Here is a 19,323-nt window from a genome sequence, read left to right on the forward strand (position 1 = left end):
CAGAGGTTGGTCCTGGCAGAAGTCACTAGAGTTGGAGACCTCCTGGACTACAACCGGGGAGTCTGGCTGGATCCCCTGACGCTCGCTCGGCGCATGGGGCTCTCCAGGCCTTGTACTCCCCGGCGCGTACTTCAGGAGGTGAGGGCCGCTTTGCCGCCCGCTGCTCGGGTTTGCCTCGACTGGTTCCTGCACGAGGGCATGCCCCGCCCACCCTATCCGTGGCCCCACAAAGTCGCGGGACCTCCTGGTCAACTTCCTCTTGGCCCTGGCTAAACAGGCCATCTATAAAACCAGGGAGAGGAGGTTGGCCGATGGAGGTTCCTGTGACTGTGGGGCCTGTTTCCGATCCTCTGTCCGTTCACGTATCCGGGCAGAGTTCCTCTGGGCGGCGTCCACTGGCTCCCTTGACGCCTTTGAGGAGCAGTGGGCGCTGTCCGGGGTTCTCTGCTCGGTGTCCCCGTCAGGTTCCCTTCTTTTGACCCTTTGACCGCACTCCTGTCCCTGTTTTTACATTAGTTGTCCCCCGTAATTATTTGAGTTCCAGGCCCTGTGGATCCTCCCCTTAGGCTGGGGGAGGACCCTTTAGCAGTGGGCGGGCCCACTTCCTGAAGCCCAATAGGTACGCCTTGTGAGAATTGGAATGATTATCCCCGTCTACCTGGGCTGGAGAAGTGATGCCTACAGCGAAAGGCCCCAGTGTGGCAAATCTTTTACATATTTGCTCAAGACCATCTTTATTTAGTAAAGCACATACACACTGAACTCAATGGGACTTAAGCACAGAGCTAGAGTTTAAAGCAGCTCTTTCCTGATGAGGGATGGATTGCTGAATTGGGGTCTAAATGATTTGCCCATGGTCACACAGGGTGTCTGTCTGTCCCATGCCAGGGCTTTAACCAAAGACTAAACATAGCATTATAGCTTCTTTCATTTCTTAGTGAGCCCTGTCCATGTTCTAACTCCTGCTTGCTATGAAGCCTTGAGACAATAGAAAACATTTAAATGTAATTTAATAAACTTCAGATTTAAGAGAAAATGGAAATCTCTCAGGAAACTAAAGGAAAGTCTCAAAAAGCAGAAGAGAGAAAGCATGAATGGCCGACTCTGTGGCAAGAACAAGATCTGAAGCTTAAATTAAGTTAGAGCAGTTCTCTCTAAATACCTGCCTTTCTGTCCAAGCACTCACTTATCTCAAACACAAATGGGCCTGAGTTGTATATTTAGGTCCAGGTCTTAATTTCACCAGGTTCAGGAATTCTTGTATCCAGTGTTGTATGATTTGTCCTAATATAGAAAAGGTGCCAGCTGTGGAGTTCTGAACCAGGCATCTCCACTTTCTGAGATCTTTGGATCTAGGCTTTTGACTCAAACCTTTCTCTGCTTTCAAGGGAAAAAAAGATTTTTGCTTCGAGGTTGTACGAAACAGACTAATGTGACTTTTAGAAATACACCTCTAACCCTATATAACGCGACACGATATAACACGAATTCGAATATAACGCGGTAAAGCAGTGCTCCGGGGGGGGGGGGGGGGGTAGCTGGGATCAATCATGGATTTTGAAGTTTGCTGACAATTTAAACTGTGGAAGAACCATTTTTGGGTTAAACAAAATCTTTCAAAAATGTCAGTGAATCTAAAAATCAAGAATCATTTCAGGCAAACTAACCTTTTTTTAAAAAAACATAAAATTAAAGGAAATTTTAAACAAAAATCACTTCAAACCAAAAAGTCAAAACATTTTGGTTAGAAGATGTTCTTATGAACTATTTTAACTCTTTTCAGAACTTTTTTTTCTTTTGCTTGACTAAAACAATTTGGCAAAACCAACCCAAATGCACAAAATGGGGTAGGTTTGCCCAGTCTGTATTTTTTGCCAAAAAGAAAAAAGTTTGACCCAAAATCTCACCATGCTCTACTCAAGATGCAGCCCTTCATTTGGTTCCATGGGGGCAGTGAAGGGAAGAGAGGAATTTGGGGCTAGATGGGTCTGTGAGAGAAGCTTTTCTGCAGCAGAGCATGGAGGAAATTTTAAGTTTGAGCAAAACTTCATCAGCCTGATTTAAAAATAACTGTGATGAACAGAGCGGGATGTGCTGCAATCCTGACCTTCTCTGTGCAGTAGCTTCACAGAGCTGAAGGCTATAAATTATCGGCAACTGACTTTTCTCGTAAATGGTTTTAATTTTTTTCTTTTTAATGTTCAGAGGGGGACTGCGTGATCTATAGCACAACAGATTGCTGTCCATTTTCCCAGAGAGCTGCCTTGAGTCTCCTTTTTTCTTTGTTTTTTTTTTTTCCTTTCCCATTAATGACATGCTCTAAAGCAAAACCAAGGAGGCTCATTGTCGGTCAAGATCATCCCAGGGCCCAGGCCGGAGACGGACAGATGCAGGCAGTGCCCAATAATTGCCTCACATGCCATCATTTCTCACCCGAAGGCGGGAGCTGTCAAGGCCTTAAAGTGACAGCACCGCTCTAGCGGGGGAGTTCCCAGAATCAAATAGCCATTCAAATCCAAATGCCCCTCAGAAAAGCACACGCTGCTTTATTCATCCCCCACAGAGAGAGACACAAGTGCTCCATCTACTATACATACATGATAGAGGAGAGACAAGGTGGGTGAGGCAGTATCTTTCACTGGGCCAATGTCTGTTGACGAGAGAGACAAGCTTTTGATCTTACACAGAGCTCCAAAGTGACCTGGAGAAGAGCTCTGTGTAGATTGAAAGCTTATCTCTCTTGCCAACAGAAGTCAGTCCAACACCCCTTGTCTCCCTAACATCCTGGGAGCAGCACGACTACACAGCACTGCATACATACATGATAGATGCCATGCAGAAACCAATGTGTAGCTTTCAAGTGCAGTTGATTGTATAAAGAATGGATTTTAAAGACTATGAAGTGGACTGGATTGTGGGATCTTTATTGAGGCAGAATTCCCACTGACCACACGTAAGGACCCCAGATTTGGCCCAGGGAAATCTCTCACTCTCTCGTCGCTGGGGGTTTCCATTGCATCCATCCCCACAGTATCTATGTATCCATATAACTGTAAATGCCTTGGGCCACATCCTTCCCTGCCACAGAGAAACTCCTAGGAAGACAGCAGAAGGGATGACAACCCCCCTCCTTCCCAGGGGTATCAGGAAATCATCTCTTGTGGTGGGAGGGATGTTTTCAAGCAGGGAACAAAGCCTCTCAACCCAGATCCACAGGAAAGGGAACAGCAGAGACTGGCTGGCTCCACTGTACAGCTGTGAGGCCTCCTTCTTGATAAGTCTATTTACCTTAGGATTTCTACTGTCATCCATCACCATAGTATTTGGGCACCTTCCATGTACCACCAACAGCAAGAGTGCAGTCCCTAATGGATCTAATGGAATTACTGGCAGTGCTCCCTTTTTGAAGAAAAAACTCTGCTTGGGGTAAGGTTGGGAGGTTGTTGGTTTTTTTGTTTTTAATCTGATTAATTTCCTCCTTTTGGGGTGGGGTTTGGTTGGGGGTTCCAGGGAGGAAGGAGGTGCCAGGATTGGGAGTGTTGCTCTTTATGACGAAAAGGCATTTGAGAACAGGAAGGTTTTCAGTTACCTGGAGACTCAGACTCTGGCCTGATCTCCTCTGGGAGTTTAGGCCAGAGCCAGAACCCCTTCGAGTGAGAATACTTTGTCCCCGGCTCTCACATGCTTTATCCTGGGCTGTATGATCTGCATTATCGCAGAAGAGTGCAGCTGTTGCAGGGGTCCATAGATTGAAATTTGGTTTTTGAGGTAGTTGGGGCTTGATCGTTAATTGCTTTTCAAATGAGGACCCAGGCCTTACCCTGACATTAGAAGCTGACTGGGAGCCAGTGGAGAGCCTGGAGCACTTCAGCTGCCCTGCGGAAGCAGCCCCAGAGGGGACGCCACAAGTCTTCACGCTGCCTCTGCTGCTTGGATTTCCAAAGGGAATTCCTTAGGCTTAGCAGGGGATGATGACACAGAGGCTGGCTGTCCCTGTGCTCCACACCTTCCTGCCCCTCTCCTGCTCACAGATCCCCTTGGGGCCACTTTCCAATGGCACTCCAGCTGTAGGACTCCCCATGGATCCCAAAGAACTGGGGGAATGATATCATGGCAGCTCCAGTTTGCTGCATCTCTTGTGGAAGGGATTAAACAACCTCAGCCCTTCTCAATTGTTCTGCTTAGTGTCTGTCTGGAATGTTCCATCTCCAAAGCACTTTTCGCCACCGCACTCCTGGAGCCAAGCAATATCTCAGCTATGGCAGCCTGGCACCATGGAAACCTGCAAGAAATGTGATGAAATCAGTGCAGACATCCCCAAATGCCATGAGATTCAATGGGGCTTTTATCCAAGCTCTCTGGGATGTCAGAGATGGGGGTGGCTTAGTGTGCATTTCCTCTTGGTCCTATTCTTATATCTTCCCACCTGATACCAATACAAGAGGCACAGCAAAGAGCCCTAGAGAGCATCTGCTGCAGCTATTACCCAGTGGGTCCTCTTACAAACACTTCGACTTCAGTGAGAGTTTGCTTGAGGAGGCGCTGCAGGATTTAGCCCAGGGCCATTAAAGTGAACTGCTGGTACTGGACCACACAAACTACATGAGAGAGGCAGGGCTGTCTGGTGTATGGCTTTCTAAGGAGGGAGTACATCCTGTGTGCTCCTTAAATCGAGGTTCTGATCTAGGGCTCAGTAGTGACATACTTAAACTATGAGCTCCATTGATTGTGTCTGTACTGGTAACGCGCAGAGCTGACGTGACTCCCAAGGCCCTGCCCCAGCATGAAGTGAGATCTGACCCCAAAAATCCCTTAGGAGATCCCTGTATCCCAAGAAATTCTACATGTGTGGCTTCTCTGTACTAGTGATTATCACCATTTTATAGGTGAAGGAAACTGAGAAAGTGAGATTAAGTAACGTGGCCAGGAGCACAGGAGGTGGGGTTGTAGACGGAACTAGAACTCACCGATTCCTAACTCCCACTCTTCCACTCTCATCACACAGGAGGTAAAGATGTGTGCTAATGAAAAATTGACAACCAGCATATGCAAAGGGCCTGGGGAAAAGTTTAGCCTGATGGGGCTGCTTTGATCTAATGGCAATTTCCTCTGCCCTCTTCACTGGGCAGTGTGTTTGCCAAGCCTATAAGCTCCACTGAATGAGCTGTGCTGCAGGGTGTGTATAATTCCTAACCTCCATACACATCCCTCAGAGGCTATACCTGCAGCTAGGATATAGCTACATGGCACAGATATCGATTTCTGAAGAGATATAAAGCTGCCACTGGCCCTCTGCACCTGCCTAGAAACCTCATGTTTCCAGCTGTTCTCATGGTATTTCCAGCCTAATGAGCAGGACCAGAAGCTGAGCAAGAAGGATGTCCGAACAAGACTTCTGGCCTTAGCTTGCAGACACAAGAGTTTTGGATAGCTCTGCTGAAGTCCAGGTTTCAGGGGATTTATTCAAAATCTGCCTCCCAAGCCACCCGTTCATCATCTCTAGGGTTACCATATTTTGTGCCTCCCAAAGGAGGACACTCCACGGGGCCCCGGCCCCGCCCCCAGCCCCGCCCCCGCCCCAACTCCGCCCCCTCCCCAAAGTCTCCGCCCCCTCCCCTGCTTCCCGCGAACATTTGAGTCGCGGGAAGCCTGAAGCAGGTAAGGGTGAATGTGGGGGGAGGAGGCGCGGCCCAGGCTGGCCCCGGCCCCCGGCCGACCACCCCCGGCCCGCCCAGCACTGCGGTCCTCGGCCCGGCCCCCGGGCCCCCGGCCGAGCACCCCCGGCCCCCAGCCTGGCACCGCCGGTCCCCAGCCCGTCCCCTGGCCCATCCCCCGAGCCCCCGGCCCAGCCTGGCACCGCCAGCCCGGCCCCCGAGTCCCCGGCCCGGCCCCGACGGCGCCCCCGAGCCCCCGGCCCCGCCGGAGCCCCTGAGCCCCCGGCCGAGCCCCCGAGCCCCCGGCCCGGCCCCGCCGGAGCCCCCGAGCCCCCGGCCGAGCCCCCGAGCCCCCGGCCCGGCCCCGCCGGAGCCCCCGAGCCCCCAGCCCGGCCCCGCCGGCCCAGCCCTGGAGCCCCCGGCCAGGCACCGCACCGCCAGCCCGGCCCCGGAGCCCCCGGCCCGGCCCCGCTCCGCCGGCCTAGCCCGGACCCCAAGCCCCCGGCCCGGACCCCGAGCACCCGCACGGCCGGCCCGGCATGTCCCGATTTTCCCGGACATGTCCGGCTTTTTGGGCTTTCCCCCCAGACGGGGATTTGGAGCCCAAAAAGCCGGACATGTCCGGGAAAATCCGGACGTATGGTAACCCTAATCATCTCCACACATGCACTGAAAACTTGGAGTTTCTACATCTAATCTAGGGACTGCTTTAGCGAGAGGTCTCAGCCCTGGGTGGAATGTCAGGGCACCAGTGGGCAGAACTGAAAGCCTGCTGCTTATCCAGAGACTTTCTGGCCCCTTCAAAGCAAACAGTTGCTCTCACCCCCTCCCAACAAGGTAGAGTAGGGACTTCCTGGGGTTGTTACAGGCTGGGCTGTCCCCTGCTGGTCAGACTGCACATTTCCTCTCACTGGGTTGATGAGTTCAATGCACTCAAGTCCTGGCTACACACAATAGGCAAAGAAGATAACCAGGGCCGGCTTTAGGCCGATTCAGCCTATTTGGCTGAATTGGGCCCTGCGTAGGGTTACCATATTTCCACAAACAAAAAAGAGGACACTGGGGGGGGGGGGGAAGCCCCGCCCTAGCCCCGCCCCGCCCCATCCACTCCCTCCCACTTCCCACCCCCTGACTGCTCCCCTCAGAACCCCAACCCCCCCTGCTTCTTGTCCCCTGACTGTCCCCTGCTGAGAACCCCCTACCCTAACTGCCCCCCCCCAGGACCCTACCTGTCCCCTGACTGCCCTGACCCTTATCCACTCGCATGGGTGGCAGGGTTGTAGAAATTTTGGTGGTGCCCAGAACCCCCCACCCCACCTGCCTAAGGCTCTGGGAGGGGGGTTGGGTGGGGGGAGGAGGTCTGGGGTGCAGGTCCTGGGCTGGGGATTAGGGTGCAGGAGGGGTGCAGGTTCTGGGATAGAGTTTGGGTGCTGGGTGCAGGCTCCGGGCTGGGGCAGGGGGTGGGTGTGCAGGAGGGGGTGAGGGGTGCAGGCTCTGGGATGGAGTTTGGGGGTGAGAGGCGGTGCAAAGGGAGGGGGTGCAGGCTTTAGGAGGAAGTTTGAGGGCAGGAGGGGGTGTGTGGGAAGGGGGAGGGGGATTGGGAGGGAGTTTGGGGATAGGAGGGGATGCAGGGGTGAGGGCTGTGGGTCTGGGGATGAGGGGTTCATGATGCAGGAGGGGGCTCAGGGATGGAGCAGAGGATTAGGGTGTGTGGGGATGAAGGCTGGGGGGTTTGGGGTGTTGGAGAGGCTCAGGGCTAGGGTGGAAGGGCAGGGTAAGGGCAGCCTGTCTTCCCATTAGTGGATGGGGCACTAGGACCCGGGGGCAGCAGACAGCAGTTGTCTGCGTGTACTGCCAGAGCCAGCACACCCAGACAAGGGAGAGGCAGACAGGGACGGGGGGGGGACCCACGGAGGAGGGGATGCACGGAGGGGGGGTGGCAGGTGGAGGCTGGGGACCCATCCAACACTCCCCCACTCCCTGACTGCCCCCCCCCACTCCTCTTACCATTCTGGCTCCACGTGGGTCGGTTTGTGTGTTACACAGGACTACAGAGAGAGGGAGGGGGGAGCAGGGGAGGGCTCTGGCTGCTGGAGGCCAATGGGAGTGGGTCAATCGGCCTAGCCGCCCAATCAGCAGCCACACTCTGCATGGAAGGGAGGGAGGGAGGCGAGGGAGAAAAAAACCCCGGACATTTTAACCTTGTTACCAATTCCTCCCGGACGGCTATTTAGAAACGCAAAAGCCGGACGTGTCCGGGGAAATATGGACGGATGGTAACCCTAGCCCTGCGCCAAGAGGGCCCCGCGCTGCAGCTCTCCACCCCGCCCCCAGCTCACTTCCCTCTCCTCCCCTCCCCTGAATGCTCCGCCCCCTCCCCTGCTTCCCACGAATCAGAGATTCGCGGGAAGTCTGAAAAGAAGCAGGGGCGGGCCGGCAGCACAAGGTAAGCTGGGGTGGTGGGGGCGCGAGAAGGGCTCGGGGAGGCGCGGCCCGTTCCCACAGGCCCCAGCGGCTCTGGCCTGGCTTGGCTCCAGCCCGGCCCCCACGGCGCGGCCCGGTTCGGCTCGGCCCCCACGGCGCGGCCCGGGTCTGGCCTGGCCCGGCCCCCCCGGCGCGGCCCCCGCGGCGCGGCTCGGGTCGTCCCCCACGCGGCGCGGGTCCGGGTCGGACCCAAGCCCGGCAACCCCAGCCGGAGCGTGGCTCGATTCAGCAAGCCCCGCCCCCAGGAATCGGGCCCCACTCTTGCTAAAGCCGGCCCTGAAGATAATATCCATGTCTTAATACACATGGGGATGGAGATGGGCTGCAAAACCAAGAGCTCAGTGTGGGTGTGATACAGAACAACAGCATTCCATACTGTACTTTAGCTAGCTTACAGACAGGGTCCCAGAACCAAGATTCTTAGTTTCTACGGCCAGAAGGGACCATTGTGATTAGTCTGACCCCCTGTATGACACAGGACTTCCCAGAATTGATTCCTGTTTGCACTAGAGCAGATCTTTTAGAGAAACATGCTGTCTTGATTTGTAAGTTTCCAGTGATGGAGAATCCACTGTAGCCATTAGTAAATTGTTCAACGGCTAATTATCCTTATTGTTTAAAAACTTGCACCTTATTTCTAATCGAAATCCATCCAGTTTCAACTTCCAGCCATTGGATCTTCTTTATCAGCTAGATTGAAGGGTCCATGATTATCAAATTTCTCTCCCCATGTAGGTATTTATAGACTGTGATCAAGTCATCCTTTAACCTTCACTTTGTTAAGCTAAACAGATTGAGCTCCTTGAGTCACTATAAGGCAGGTTTTCTAATCCATTAATCATTCTCATGGCTCTTCTCTGAACTCTCTCCAATTTTTCAACATCTTTCTTGCACTCTGGACATCAAAACTGGACATGTGATTCCAGTCGCTGTTGCACTAGTGCCAAATATGGAGGAATATAACTTCCCTACTCATACTTAAATCCCCTGTTTGTGCGTCCCAGGCTGGCATTAGCCCCTTTGGCCACAGTGTCACACTGGGAGCTCCTGTTCAGCTGATTATCCACCATGATCCCCAAGTCTTTGTTAGAGTCACTGCTTCCACGATAGAGTCCCCCATCCTATAAGAATGGCCTGCATTCTTTGCTCCTAGATGTTTGTCTTTACATTTGGCCATATGGAAACACATATTGTTTGCTTGTGCTCAGTTTACCAAGTGATCCAGATCACTCTGTATCAGTGACCTGTTTTCTTCATTGTTTACCACTCCCCCAGTTTTTGTGTCATCTGCAAACTTTATCATTGATGATTTTATGTTTTCTTCAACTCACTGATAAAAATGTTAAATAGCATAGGGCCAAGAACCGATCCCTGTGGGACCCCACTAGAAACATATCCATTTACAATTAGATTTTGAGACCTTTTGGTTAGCCAGCTTTTAACCCAGTCCATTAAATGTGTGCCATGTTAATTTTATATCATTCTAGTTTTTTTTATCAAAATGTCATGCAGTACCAAGTCAAATGACTTACAGAAGTCTAAGTATATTACTTCCACACTGCTACCTGTATCAACTAATAATCTCATCAAGAAAAAATATCTAGTTAGTTTGCCAAGATCTATTTTCCTTGAACACTTGTTGATTGGCATTAATGAGATCTGTGACGGGATCCCCCCCGGGGTGTAGCCTGGGACTGTGGGATCGCTGTGCCCCCTTAAACTCTCTCCAGCCTCTCTCACAATGCCTTGTGACCAGCAGCAAACCCCTCCAGGAGCTGTGATCTGTGGATGCGGGGAAAGCAGTGGATGTGTTATTCCTTGACTTTAGCAAAGTTTTTGATATGGTCTCCCACAGTATTCTTGCCAGCAAGTTAAAGAAGTATGGGCTGGATGAATGGACTATAAGGTGGATAGAAAGCTGGCTAGATCATCGGGCTCAACAGGTAGTGATCAATGGCTCCATGTCTAGTTGGCAGCCGGTTTCAAACGGAGTGCCCCAAGGGTCGGTCCTGGAACCGGTTTTGTTCAATATTTTCATTAATGATCTGGAGGATGGTGTGGACTGCACTCCCAGCAAGTTTGCAGATTACACTAAACTGGGAGGAGTGGTAGATACGCTGGAGGGTAGGGATAGGATACAGAGGGACCTAGACAAATTAGAGGATTGCGCCAAAAGAAACCTGATGAGGGTCAACAAGGACAAGTGCAGAGTCCTGCACTTAGGACAGAAGAATCCCATTCACTGTTACAGACTAGGGACCGAATGGCTAGGAAACAGTTTTGCTGAAAAGGACCTGGGGTTACAGTGGACGAGAAGCTGGATATGGGTCAACAGTGTGCCCTTGTTGCCAAGAAGGCTAATGGCATTTTGGGCTGTATAAGTAGGGGCATTGCCAGCAGATCGAGGGACGTGATCGTTCCCCTCTATTCGACATTGGTGAGGCCTCATCTGGAGTACTGTGTCCAGTTTTGGGCCCCACACTATAAGAAGGATGTGGAAAAATTGGAAAGAGTCCAGCGGAGGGCAACAAAAATGATTAGGGGTCTGGAGCACATGACTTATGAGGAGAGGCTGAGGGAACTGGGATTGTTTAGTCTGCAGAAGAGAAGAGTGAGGGGGGATTTGATAGCTGCTTTCAACTACCTTTAAGGGGGTTCCAAAGAAGATGGATCTAGACTGTTCTCAGTGGTAACAGATGACAGAACAAGGAGTAATGGTCTCAAGTTGCAGTGGGGGAGGTTTAGGTTAGATATTAGGAAAAACTTTTTCACTAGGAGGGTGGTGAAGCACTGGAATGGGTTACCTAGGGAGGTGGTGGAATCTCCTTCCTTAGAGGTTTTTAAGGTCAGGCTTGACAAAGCCCTGGCTGGGATGATTTAGTTGGGCATTGGTCCTGCTTTGAGCAGGGGGTTGAACAAGGTGACCTCCTGAGGTCCTTCCAACCCTGATATTCTATGATTCTATGATTACTCAGCACAACAGCATGTGGAGCCCCCACCCAGCTAGATTGCATGAATGCTCCCAGAGCCGCTCATGAATCACACAGAGAAAGGCACCAGAGGCAAATCCCCCTAGCTCCCAGCACTGTACCTCAGGAATATACCGTCTTGTAAGATGGGCAGTGCAAATTTATTAATTGGTTCACCACTTCATCAATGGAAAGTGGATATACCCCAGCCTTTGCAAAAAATGAGCAGATTTGCCCCACACTTCATACAAACTCACTGGAAAGATAAACAATCAAAAAAATGTATTGACTATAAAAAGTAGATTTTAAGTGAAATCAAGTAATAGGCAAAAAGTCAGAGTTAGTTTCCAAAAGAAATAAAATATAAGCACGCAGTCTAAATTTTCAACCCTATTAGACTGGTAAACATCTAGATTAAGCAGTTTTTCTCATCCCACTGGATTTTACAGTCCTTAATATACAGGTTTGTTCTTTAAACCTGGGCCAATCTCCTCTGTTGGAGTCTTGTCTTCTTCTCAGTGTCTTAGTTGCTTGTAGCGTAGGTGGGGGCAGGAGAAGAGCCCAGCATATGCCCTCTGTGTCTGTTTTATACCCGTAGTCCATGTGCTTGGAAAACACAAGTCCAGGTATGCCTGGGAGCATTGCTGAGTCTCCAGACAAGCAGGGCCGGCTCCAGGATTTTTGCCGCCCCAAACAGCGAAGGGTGGGGGAAGCTGCGATCGGCAGCACTTCGGCAGCTGCTCTTCCGCGCCACTTTTTTCTTCGGCAGCAATTCGGCGGCTGGTCCTCCCACCACCGAATTGCCACCAAAGACCCAGACGTGCCACCCCCTTCCGAGAGCCGCCCCAAGCACCAGCTTGCTGTGCTGGTGCCTGGAGCCAGCCCTGCAGGCAAGGTTGAACAATTCCCCTGGTGTGGCCTCATGCAGGTGAGTCATTGCATTGTAGCTCCCTTGCTGGACAATGGTTATTGATGGGTTGATTGATAACCCACCCCGGTGCTGGTTACTTTCCTTGCTGTCGCCTCTGGGGAGCTAATATCTGGCTGATTTCCCAATTTACAGCATGTTTTAGTGACAACCATACTACACAATTCTCATAACTTCATATGCATTAATGATACACATATATGGATAGAGAAATGACTTTCAGCAGATCATAACCTTTCCCCTGATACCATACAAGGCATGCTTTATATGTAAGATCACGATTACATGAAAATGAGGAATATGGGGGTTCCGTGACACTCCCCAAGGTATAGAATGTCACAATATCAACCTCCTTTCCATCTTTATTAATCAAGTCCCATATCAGCAGCTCCACTATCTTGCCTAGATTGATGTCAGACTGACAGGCCTATAACTACCTGTGTTGTCTCATTTACTCTTTCTAAAATATTGGCACCATATTAGCTTTCTTCCAGTTCTCTGGAGCTTCCCCAGAGTTCCAAGACTTATTGAAAATCAACATTAATGGTCCTGATTGTTCGTCTACCAACTCTTTTAGAGCTCTTGGATGCAAGAAAAATACTAAGTCAAATAACTGCCAAGAGGGAGAGAAAGAAGAAGAGAGATATTAAGAAGCAGAAGCAAGGGGGGGAGAAAAAGATTTCTTTTATTGTTGAACATGAAGTGAAGTGGAGAGCTGATGAGACAGCTGTGCATATCCTTTATCTACTCTAGGCATGAAAACCAGAGAATGAGGCGTGACAGCCATGTACTATCCTTCATTCCTGATATGTGTGGACAGAGCCTAGCATGTTGTAGGCAATAGATAGAGTGATGAAAAGAAAAGCCAAGATCCTCAAAAGCGACTTGTGATTTATGGGTGCCTCAGTTCTGGGGTGGGGCAGAGACCTGTAACTTGAGACACCAAAAGGGACCCAATTTGCCAAAAGCACTGAACACCCACCCTGTGAAAATCCAAGTAAAACTTTAAAAAAAACAAATGGAACTCGTCCCAGAAAATGGAAAATTCCAATAATGTTGACAGTTTTCATGAAGTGTTTTATTTAAAAAAAAGAAGACCATTTTTTGACTTTGTGAAAAATTTCAACTGGCTCCATGTGTTACCAAGGGTGAAGCATGTGAAACCCATATTTGGAATCTTCTCAGATCTAGTCCAACAGCTGGGATTCCACTTCTGCTCAGTTAGTCTGCTGTAAGTGCAATTCTGCTCTTGACCTTAGAGAAGTGAGAGTCTTGTACTTGATCCAATCTGAACTGTGCATCTGTGATTATGGGTTCATTATTGATTATAAACATCTGTTGCATGGGTATTGTACTATTTTAAGGACCTTTTCTGAAAGGCAGGGCAGTGTCTAAAACAGAGTTTCTAAAAGAATTCTAGGAAGTGTGAGCAGGTATTTAATAATTTTTCTGATTTGCTATCATTATTTCTGAGCAGGTTTTTGTGTAATTCCAAGTCTGGGTCACAAGAGGGAGCAATTGTCCTGTTTGTTGGATCAGTGCAGGGAGAGGCTGAAGAAAAGAGTGGGTTCTGTGCATGCCTCTGGAACTGACTTGAAACTGAATTAGTCTGTGCGCTTAGGTGCAGTCCTGCTCCCGTTGAATGCCATGGCATTAGGCAAAGTTCCCACTAGCTTAGTATTGCTGGGAGTGTGGGGGGGAAATATCATCTTGATTGTCAGCGTTGCTCTTTAAATGTATGTCAGGCCCATCCTGGTGCCACGTGGCATATTAGATCAGACAAACAGCTGTTGCCTCCTCCTCTGCTCTGCCAGCAAAGCCAGCCTTCACCACCCATTTGTTGTATTTTTGTGCTTTCTCACATGCTGTCCCTCGCACTTTGGAGAAGTTCCCCGGAAACATCTGCAAGGCTAACTCGTCGTCCTCCTTAAAACTTCCCTCTGCGGCGATGCCTACAATATACTTCCCAATGATCAGGCAGCTGGGCCAAGATGTTTAAAAGCAGCAAGGTGCTTAACTCCCATTGAAATCAGCCTGGGCCGTGGTGCGCTGTGACTGTTGATTATCACGCTGACTGGAACTGTCTCGCTGTTGTCCCTTGCTGTGTAGGCAAGCCCTAAGTGTAAGACAAGTGACAGTGCTGTAGTAAGCCCTGCTGCACTGCAGGACTTTCTGGTAGGATTGCCAAACCCTCCAGGTTTCGTCAGGAGTCTCCCAGAATTGGGCTCTATCTACTGAAGCCAAACCGGGATATTTTAGGCCGCTTAAAGTCCAGCGGCATAGCAGGGATAAGGCAGGCTGTGGGAACTGTGGCCAATACGAGCTGCGGGGGCAGTGCCTGCAGGCAGGGGCAGTGCGCGGAGCCCCCTGTCCCCCCCACCCCCCCACCCAGGGGCCGCAGAGATGAGCCAGCCACTTCCTGGAGCTGCACGGGGCCAGGGCAGGCAGGGAGCCTGACTTAACCCCTCAGGAGCCACCCTAAGTAAGTGCTGCCAGCCAGAGCCAACACTCCTCACCCCCTCCCACACTCCAACCCTCTGCCCCAGCCCTGAGCCCCCTCCAGTACCCAAACTCCCTCCCAGAGCCTGTACCTTGCACCTGCCCCAGCCCTGAACCCCCTCCCACAGCCTGCACCCCCCTCACACCCTAACCCCCTGCCCCATCCCTGAGCCCCCTCCAGCACTCAAACTCCCTCCCAGAGCTTGCACCCCACACCCCCTCCTGCACCTCAAACCCCTGCCCCAGGCTCAGCCTAGAGCCCCTTCCCACACTCCAAATCCCTCGGCCCCAGCCCAGAGCCCACACTCCCTCCCATAACCCAACCCCCTACCCCACCCTGGTGAAAGTGAGTGAGCGTGGGGGAAAGCGAGCGATGGAGGGAGGTGGGATGGATGGGGGCAGGTCCTCAGAGAAGGGGTGGGGCAGGGCCTTGGGGAAAGGGCGGTGAAGGGGGAGGGGCAAAGGTGTTTGGGTTTGTGTGATTAGACAGTTGGCAACCCTACTTCTGGACCCTGTAGCAGTGTCCACACCAGATGTTACTGCGCAGCAAGCTGGTGCGCTGTAGATTCACACTCTGGCTTGCCACGTAGTAATTTGCTATGTAGACAAGCTCCTAGATTAGAGCTTAAGCGCCTTAGATCAAGGACTGTCTTTTTGTTCTATCTTCGTACAGTGCCTAGCACAATGGGGTTCTGGTCCATGACTGGGGTTCCTAGGTGCTACATGAAAGCCATAATGCAGAAAGGTACTTTGCACTGCTTCCTAAATGGCCTTCTTGTTTCAGTTGCACCAGAAACCCACGTCCAAACACCCTTGAATTTGGCGGGAGTTTGAAATCCAAACCTGGATCTACATATACATTTTGCAAATGACCCCACTGCTGTAATGGGCCCCACCAGAACCCCACCTCAGATCTGAGTTTTGTTATGAGTGTGCATCTCGGGTCTGCGTAATGTTTTTAGTCATCAAGGTCAGGTGAAGAGATGCACTGGAGATTGGGAAGGGACATGGATACCCCAGGACGGAGGCTAGGAACAGATGCAACGAGCAGCAGTGAGAGTTGGAAGATGTGAGCTCTGGGGGTCAAGCAGCTAGTAGAAGGAGAGAGGAAGGAAGTGAACTCTGGGAAGTGTGGGAGGTTTGTGCCCCTAAAAGGAGAGGGGAAAATAGGAGGGAAGAAAAGATGGAGGAGGAAGAGGGAAAAGGAGACAGGCACATTGAGTGCACCCAGCGTTTGCTAGGGTTAGCACTGGTCCAGGGTCTCAGCCATATTAGACTGAGGCTTGGTTCTCCACTGCCTAGCATCTTATGAAGTCGCTTACACCCGGGCAAAGTGAGTGTGACCCTCATCCGGATATCAGGGCACCATATTATTATCTCAGTCACACAGATCCTCCATTAGATGTTTGGTCAGCTCAGGTATGTGGGTGAGTGGGTATGGTCCAGGCACAAGAGGACGAATTCATGGGGAGTGGGGGAGATGCACAGCAGGAGGTGATGAGCTCTTGAGTAGTAAAGACCCTGTGGAGATGTATAGGAATATTGGAGACCAGATGGTTCTGGGTATGGGAAAGAGGCCCAGGAGTTTCTCACTTTTATTATGACCGTAGCACCTGGAGGGCTCCAAGGATGAATTCACATTGGAGCAGGTACAGAGAAGAGCTCCTACGATGATCAAGGGAATGGAGAACCTGTCTTACCTGTCGAAAAGAGTTTGGCTTTTCTAGCCTAGCCAAACAAGCCTGAAAGGGGATCTGCTTACCCCGTCAAGTATTTATAGAGAGCAAATACCAGGAAGGGAGAAGAACTATTCAAGCTAAAGGACAATGTTGGTACAAGAACAACTTGGCCATGTGTAAATTTAGGCTGGTTTCTAGCTATGGGAGGAGCAAAGTTCTGGAACAGCCTTCCAATAGGAGCAATGAGGCAAATGCCCTACGTAGTTTTAAGATGGATCTTGATAAGCTTCTGACTAAGATTCTGTGATGGAGCTGCCTGTGAAAGCAAGGGATAGGACACAATGGCCTAGGAGCTCCCTTCCAGCCCTGTGCTCTAGTGAAGATCAGAGGCCGATTGCGGGAGGTATTGTACAAGTGTGGTGAAAGAATGTCCTTGCCCCAAAGAGCCTACAGGACAAACCAAGGCACTGAGAGAAGGAGAGTGACCTGCCAAAAGTCAGTCAGCAGGGAATAGTATCCCTGTCTCATGAGGCCACTGACACCGATCGCCAGCGCTGCAGTCACTTAACGTTATGTCAGAAAGTATTATAGCTGGGCCTAAACATCACAGTCCCACTGTCCTCCCTGCACCTCACTGAAATGACTGAACATTACATAGATGAGCCCCAAGGCAGAGGTGGGGAGCCAGCATGGTATGGCATAGTGGCATGGGCAGCAACATAGGGTGCCGGCAAGCTGCGTTCTGCTCCTAGATCTGCAAGGCACCTGGGGTGAGCTCTCTTTGCTTCTGTCTTGTCAATTTAGATTGTGAACTCTTTAGGTCAGGGACCATCGGTCACTCAGCACGCATTCAGGTCAGTGGTGTAGTTATGGGCAAACCATTCACTTTGCATTTAAGGAATAAAGCATTGACTCACTTCTGCTCTGCTGTGATAGGCAAATCCTGTCTGTGCGTGGTAACTCTGTCTGTAGGAGTGAGTGCCAAAAAACATTTTAATGGCACTTCTGTTTTTTGCCCCTAGCCTAAACCCAATTCAAAATAAGGGCATTTCCGCACCCCCATAGTGCCAGGTCTGGGACATTAAAAAGGGTAACTTACCTCCCTTCCTGTTTACCACGACACTAGTGTCCTGGCTGAGCATATGAGAATCTAGACAACATTGTAGAGTTAGTAACAGAAAAAGGTTGGCTGGTCTGTGAAACACTTGTGTGATATTCTGGAGCTTGCCAGTCAACATTGAGTTTGGTTTTAAAATACATGTATCCCTTCCAGAACAAACTCAGTTCAAATCCAGAGCATGTTTCCTGCTGATGGGTGGAGCTAGGCTGTACTCAGTGGTGGCAGATGACAGAACAAGAAGCAATGATCTCAAGTTGCAGTGGGGAGGTCTAGATTGGATATTAGGAAAAACTGTTTCACTAGAATGGGTTACCTAGGGAGGTGGTGGAATCTCCATCCCTAGAGGTTTTTAAGGCCGGCTTGACAAAGCCCTGGCTGGGATGATTTAGTTGGGGTTGGTCCTGCTCTGAGCAGGGGGTTGGACTAGATGACCTCCTCAGGTCTCTTCCAACCCTAATCTTCTATGGTTCTATGATAGGTTGGTCTGCGGTCTGCATGAGGGATAGAAGGGCCCATGGATACCCAGCTGCCACAAATGGACCCCTTCTCTCATCAGAATCTTTTTTCCCTCCTCCTGTATGCACAGCCAAGTGAAAGCTGAGCTGAATTTCCTCAAACCACAACGTTACAGCGGGTATAAAATTAGGCCAAGCACGTTTGTGCCTCCTTAGTTAAAGTCACAACATATAATAATAAAAACCCAATATTACCCTGTATTCCCAGCTTCATCTGTGCCTGGGTTTTCTCCCTTCCTATGTCATCTGTCCCTGAACTGTGCCTGCTGCTCATTCCAGGGATGTTTGTCCTGGCCGTCCCAAGGAATGCAATGCCCTGGATTTGCATGGGGCCCGGACTGAAGCTCTTCGACACAGGACAGCAGTGAAGTCAGAGGAAGCGTATTTTTAACCCACACTCAAACGAAAGGAAACGAGCCAGAGGAAACACATCAAAGCCCTGACAATGAAAACCCCAGCTAGCTTTCAAGTTTGACTTTTCCCAGGGCACTGGCTCCCTCCCTCCCTCTGAAACCCCCCCTCCCCCCCCCCCGGCCAGCTATAGAAAGAACAGGGCAGCTGCAGCTGTATGTATCAGGAGCCAAAGTGGCAGTCACTCTGAGCATGTCAGGGCTCCATTGTCATTCCCCTGGGCTGCTGATTCTAAGGGCCAGGCCGTGTGTCTGCCTCATTGCACATTTACTGCAACTGCACATGAAATGAGCTGGTGGGTCTCAGGCCACTTGCCATTCAAGCAGGTGTCCTCATGCTAAATGTCACTCTGCCACCTGACATGAATTAGCCCCCTCGGTAGCAGTCTCTACAGAGAGATCCAGGGTTGAATTGGCCCTGGTGCCTGGGCTTCACTCCCCTTTCATCCCGTTGTGCATCAGTGATTCTGGTTGGCTGGGCAATCCAGGGAGCTTGCCTGGCTGCTGCTTATCCTGGAGCTGTTTTGTGACTGAACAGAGACCATCAGTCCCCAAGACCACTTTCCCAGCCCCTTTCCTCAGCACTTCACCCCCTGAGCTGCACCCTAGCAGCAGTCAAACAAGCATTAGAGGGATCAATCAGCCATGATGGAGAGAGATGCTATAATGGGAAATGCAGGGATCCTGGAGGACTTTTCTCCTTTCCTTCCCAAAAATCTAGGGCTTATAACTATCATCCCTCCTACCGGATGCAGGTCAGCCCCCAGCTGACAGGTACTCATGATACCAAGCACCAAATCACAGGGGAGCCCCTTCCAAACAGGAACAAAACAACTTTGCTTCTTTGTATTCATCCCCAGCTATGCAATCCCCGTTGAGCCACAGCCCATTAAAGTCAATGAGAGGACTTCACTTGGCTTGAGTTCATGCCCTGTGAGAGCAAATTTCTATGCCAGAGTAGAGTTCCCAGGCGTTGAGTTTTTTACCAGTACACCTGATCGAAAAGGGACACTGGTGGCTCCAGTTAGCATCGCTGACTGGGCCATTAAAAGTCCTGTTGGCCAC

At 50.7% G+C, this 19,323-nt stretch overlaps 1 long non-coding RNA gene across 1 annotated transcript; it reads right to left on the reverse strand.

Annotated features, from left to right (window-relative positions):
- Positions 1-11,374: 11,374 nt before the first annotated feature.
- On the reverse strand, positions 11,375-18,336 carry LOC135973589 (uncharacterized). The gene is made up of 2 exons (XR_010590493.1): positions 18,044-18,336; positions 11,375-14,151 (listed from the first exon to the last, which is right to left on the reverse strand). It is a non-coding gene; the product is annotated as an uncharacterized LOC135973589 (long non-coding RNA).
- Between the last annotated feature and the right edge of the window lie 987 nt (positions 18,337-19,323).

This window comes from Chrysemys picta, chromosome 9 (assembly GCF_011386835.1).
Source record: "Chrysemys picta bellii isolate R12L10 chromosome 9, ASM1138683v2, whole genome shotgun sequence".
Classification (NCBI taxonomy): Eukaryota; Metazoa; Chordata; order Testudines; family Emydidae; genus Chrysemys; species Chrysemys picta.